The following is a 6,000-nucleotide window of genomic DNA, read 5'->3' on the forward strand; positions in this document are numbered from 1 at the left end:
TCTCTCCTTCATTAATTTCTTTTGTGCTTTTCTATCTCTCTTTCTCCTCTGCTTGTATTTTCCATTTGATACGGCATCGTTTGCAGCCTCACGAATCTAATGGCTCTGTTAATAGGCATATTCTTCTCTCCAATAGTATTATTGTCACCAATATCATCAGCATCACCAACATTTATCTGATTTCCATTTTCTTCTAGTCTTTCTCTCATTTTCTCTCTTTGTATTTTTTTTTCCTCTATACAAATTGTCACATGTATTTTACAAATTTCTCGTGAGGTGGCTTTGTCATATAAAGATAAGATCCATCCTCCAAAGCATTCACTGCTAAGAGTGCATTGTGTTAATCACATGCAACTGCATAATTATTTTGAGAAGCTAGCAATTAGAATTGAATTATGTTATACATTATGAGTAATTAATTTCATACATATTCACTGAATTTTATCTATTGTGATCGTAATATTATTACAAAACAACCCTGTAGCATATCACTACAAAAAAGGATTTAGCCACGGATTACTTCTATCACTAAACAACAAAATCTATCATTATATTATTTAACGATAGATTGTCAAAAAATCATGTAGTTACAAACTATTTAGCGATGAGTTCCAAGGTTAATTCATTTTTAGTAGTGATTAAAATAACTAACTTTACTCACTATAATAATAAAGTCATAAAGATACTCATGTCGTATCCATTTAAACATTATGTGACTAGTTAATTTCACATATATTCGCTGAATTTTATTCATAGTAACAATAATGTTACAAAACAATCGTTTATCATATACTAAAAAAAAATTGGAATTCACGACGGATAAATTATGCTGCTAAACAACAAATATTCTATCACGGCCCTAATTACCGATCGTGCGGGCACCTACCTTATTATCACTAGTAGGTGAACCCCTACCCGTTAACCCATTAATCATTAGCCAATTTCAACTTCTTTAATCATTTATTAACAGTCAATAGTTATGTGAGTGAATGAATAAATAAAACAAGTCATACTTAATAGATAATATAAGTGCGGAAGTCTAACTACTGCACCCCAAAATCTGAAAGTCATCGTACAAGGACTCTAACTAACAATGTCTAACGAACGAAGTTTATCTCAAATATAATAACAAAGAATGTCTGAAATAAAAATAGACATCTGGAAGAGAGATCTTCAGATGGCACGGCATGGATAGAAGCTCACTCTCGGATCTGATCGAGCAAACTAGCTTCAAACTACAGATGTAATCTAGATGAAATCTCTGGAACACAATCTGCACTCAAAAAAGGTGCAGCAAGGTAGTATCATAACAAACACTATGTAGCGGTAAACATCATAGGCTGACTAAGATTAGTTCACGCATGTAAGTATAAATAAATAAGATAAACAGATAGGTACTTAACACTCAAATCCAAGTTACAGAATATCCCATGATGGAGTCACAGCCTAAGATGAAGCTTCTAACCACAAGTCTTTCAAGTTTCAATAATCTCACCTGATAATCACAAGTCCAAGTTCCTTCCCTAGGTAGAGTCACTAATCCACAATTTAACTCAGTCAATGGCCATCATTCTATTACAATAGGCATTCAACATCCATACCAAAATCAGAAACAACGAGCATATAATAATGCAGAAATGTAATGATATGCAATGCAAAATATGATGACATGCAATGCAATGCAATGCAATGCAATGCAATGCAATGCTATGCACTGGCCAATCACTCGAACTGTGCACACATACTAACTGATGTCATTGCTCAGTAGTCATGACCTGCAGGGGACCCATAGTGTCCATGTACCACTCATTCCGGAATACTCCTCAGACCCAAGCCATAAATCCACTGCTTCGGAACGAACCTCAGACGCGGGCCATATCAATGTATCCCTCATTTTCGAAATGAACCTCGCACCACGAGCTCATATCTAGGTCACATCCTCACCCCCGGTCAAATATGCCTTTTTATTCATATAGTAGTACTATCACATCACTCTCAATGATCAATTCATTAAGTACCATGTATCAAATAGTATCATAAGTTCAACAAAAAGATTATATTAACTTCTTCACTAATTTCACATCACAATGTATGTCTTAACGTATTCCAGTTCATTAGTATTTATGGAATATGAACAATTAACAATATCAATGTCAAACAAGAGGCATCATTCCCCCAAGTCTTTCATAAATTGTTTCCGAACCATTTCCATCATGTATGAGTGTATGAATGCATAAATGAGTATAAACATGGTAAATCAATGCAATCCAATAAAGCAAAAGTGAAGGTACAAGTCACAAAGCCACAAGTCATAGCAAGACATAGATCAAATCAACCATGAAATGAATCATACAAACTGTCTCAACCAACATAAGAGTCTATGTCCCTCTTTACTTTCTCGTATAGCAAGTACGCCTTACAACTAGGTCTTGTATCACCAAGAAGCTCCATTTTTCTATATATTATCATCAACAATAAATCATATACCAAGTTTTCATCTATGTACTGTCATAAGTTTATATTAACATTCAAGTCTAAACTGATTATCCTTCCTTTCTCTGATGATACGTGTCACAATAAGAAAGAACTGATTACAACACGACAATTTAGGTAATAAGTCTAATCACTGTAGGGAAACAAGCCACCATCAACAACAATCAACCTAATAGAAATCCATCCCGAATCGCCACAGTATGAATACAACTACACCTCATATTTCAGTAAATAAAGTAATGGCGACAACCCCACAAAATTAGAAGTCATACCAACCTAGCTAATATCCAGACAAACACCATGTTTGAAGATCTAATCATGCTTTTTCCCATCAATTCTACACAATATATACATTTCGCTAATCAAAGTCTAACTAAAGTAAGCCATAACCTACCTCGAATGCAGAACAGGAGCCACGAACTACTCCACACGAGTCTTCTATTTCTGAAGCACCTCATAATGGTCAAACTCTAACAATGTGATGCTAAGTAAGCAACAAACCATAAATTTAAACAAGAGCAACAATTTGGGATAAGGTTGCAAGATGTACGAGAATGGATTTTATATTCTGTCGTGAAAAGTTAAGTTGGGCTTCGACGTGGCAATATGATAATGGTGGAGTAAGAGCTAGTGGTTTGTGGGTTATTTCAGGTAAATGGTTATTGCTTCTAGATCAGAAAGCAAGGTTACTTGTGACGGGTGGAGACTGAAGGGAATAAACAGCTGTGATTCTTCATTGAAGGGTGTCTTCACTGGGTCATCGTGTTTAGAGGAGTGGTAAGGAGATCATTTGAATCAAGAGCTTATTGATTTGAGAGTTATGTTATGGTCATGTATGGTAGAATAGATGTAAGGGTTCAGCGATGAGTTTGTATATTTGGTTATGCCGTGGGACAATGGGAGCCAATGGTTGACTAATAACAAAAAAGGACTCTAGTGTTGGACAAGTGCGAAGTGTTAGTACTCAAGGATTTATCGGGCGGTGCATCTAATCTTTGACAAGGGGTGTGAGTATTGTACCTGCGCTATAAGTTTCGGCTTGTCCGTGCTATTACTGGTGTTATGACTCTGTGGAATTGATCGAATGAGAGGGATAATTGCACGATTTGTTAAAGTTCGATAGGTATGGCAAGAGGTGATTCTTTGCCGACAAATATCGTTTAAGGACATTTGAAATAGTAAATCAATGACGGGGTTTGAACTAATTCAAGTCACAAGGAGAATTTTAGAGATTAAGTCAGGGATCAGCAGTAATGGTTGATACATGGAAAGACGAGCTCATTATAGAGCGTTGGGTATCGATGTTGGGTCAGTAAACTCATGAACCAAGTTAGAAGAACGATTCTTCAGTTTATGGATTTTGTCAAGGGTGCTTCGATGAAGTTATATGAGGACATTAGTAGGATTAAGTGTATGGTAATTGAGGATTGCCTATGAATTATGTATCAGTTCAGTGGCGGCTTAGGGTATTGCATCGACGATGAGTGATTCTCGTTGGGATAACTAGAGTTGGTTGGCAGTTTTCTAGCACAGAGGCTTATTGATGAATTGTATATGTGAGGCGATGATTTTAGAGGAGAAATAAGTTTGGAAATTCGGGTGAAATAAGCGAACCCTCGGTTGTTCGAGTGCGTGGCATACTACTATCTTCGGGATTAGCTTACTATTTGGCAAGACTTATGACTTTGCGATAGGTCAATGAGTTCGAGGATGGTAGGTCGGTGGTGGTGAATGTGATCTGAATAAAATAGAGAAGTTCAAGGATTAAGATAAAAGTATAGTGATCGAGAATCGGTATGAATAAGGTACATCTACAGGGTTATTTGGGTCAGGTATGGATTGTGGTGTTGTTGTCTTGCATTTCCCAGATGAGGTGTAATCATTAAGTACTCTTAAAGGATGAAGTCTACAGAAATGAATTAAGTGTTATGACGAAGTTTCGTGAGGTTTCGTGATCAATGGAAAATTCAACGTTTAAAAGTGTATTATTGAGACCGCATGTTTTGCAGTGAATTGATCAGAGTTGTGAGAGTTAAGAGGAAGAACGAGGAGAATTTGATGTTGTTAGAGTTCATGGGATTCAATCAGATTTACGTATCAGGTGAAAGTTGAGGAACAGAAAGATTGCAGCCTTAAGGTATAGTCCTTCGCTACTAAGTTGACAACTTGGATAGAATTTAGCTTTTGAAAGTCGAGGGTGACGGCACAGGGTTGATTATTCCTGAGAAAACAGGTGGAAGAGTTTACCGCAGAAGTATGAGAGGCGTACGATGTATCTTGTGCGGGTTACAAGATGGTTTGATAGTGAGAGAAAGGATTAGTATCGACCACCTCAGTTGTATAAAAGTACTATGTTCGGGTTCGCGAAGGTTTTGAGTCAGTTTGGGTGACCATTGGTGGTATTCAGGGAGATGTGCATTTACTTCCGGGTCAGAATGGTTCAGTTATAGCCGAGGAACTATTTTTGTATTATCAGAAGGACTTATGGGTATTCTAGTAAATCACCTTCGTAGGGTTGATGGATTTTTAGTGATGAATTGAGGCATGGCAGCGTAATCGGGTCTCACTGAAGTTTGCCAGCGAGATTGATGGTATTTTACTTTCAGCACTGCTCAAAAAATTTTGATGGTTTGGCAACATTTTTAGAAAGTACAAATGGTTATGGGAAGTCTTTAGCGTGATGAGATGGTTTCCTACAGTTTAGCTCGGCAAGGTAATCAGTAGATATGCATTTAGTTTGGTGATTAGAAGATTTGAAAGGTTTGGACGATGGGCTTGACTAAGTAGGTCCAACTTCGGGATACGAAACTAACAGACTTGGGACTAGTGCATCGGCTACGGGTAAGATCAGTGTTGATAGAATGGCTTAGTGTTTTCTCAGATAAAGCAAGGGTTCTTTCGGGAAAGAGTCATGATCGGGCTTGTGGCATGTGTCTATGTTTTTCTAGGAAATTGTGGTGCAAAGGACGGCTTTAGAAGGTATGTAAGAAAGGTTAGGGGAATTAGAATAATCTACTGATTCAAAGTGGGTTATGGTTTGTGATTATATCAAATCAGAGAATTCGAGCAGAGACAGTTCTTATAAGTGGGGATCGATTGTGAAAGAAATTTCGAATATGGAAAATCGGGTCTTTGAGCTAAGTTAAAGGAAGTTTTGATTGATGAAGTGAAAAAGCGGTATGATCGGCGTATTTCTTAACTGTGGAGTCTGTCATGAGGTTTTGTGATAGAGAATTCTTTGAGATTCTCTGTCGTATTGGCGCAGTGGCTCATGATTTAGCTTTGCCACCAGGCTTGTTAGGTGTTCATCTGGTATTTCATGTTTCCATGGTGAAGAAGTACCATTCAGAGAGTTCTTATATAATTCATTGGGACTCAGTTTTGCTAGATGAGAATCTGTCTAGTTTTGCTAGATGAGAATCTGTCTTATGAGGAAGAGCCTATAGTGATCTTGGATAGGCAAGTGAGGAAGTTGAGATAGAAGGAGAAAGCTTCAGTTAAGCTACA

Source organism: Lycium ferocissimum, chromosome 12, assembly GCF_029784015.1.
Source record: "Lycium ferocissimum isolate CSIRO_LF1 chromosome 12, AGI_CSIRO_Lferr_CH_V1, whole genome shotgun sequence".
In the NCBI taxonomy this organism is placed as follows: Eukaryota; Viridiplantae; Streptophyta; class Magnoliopsida; order Solanales; family Solanaceae; genus Lycium; species Lycium ferocissimum.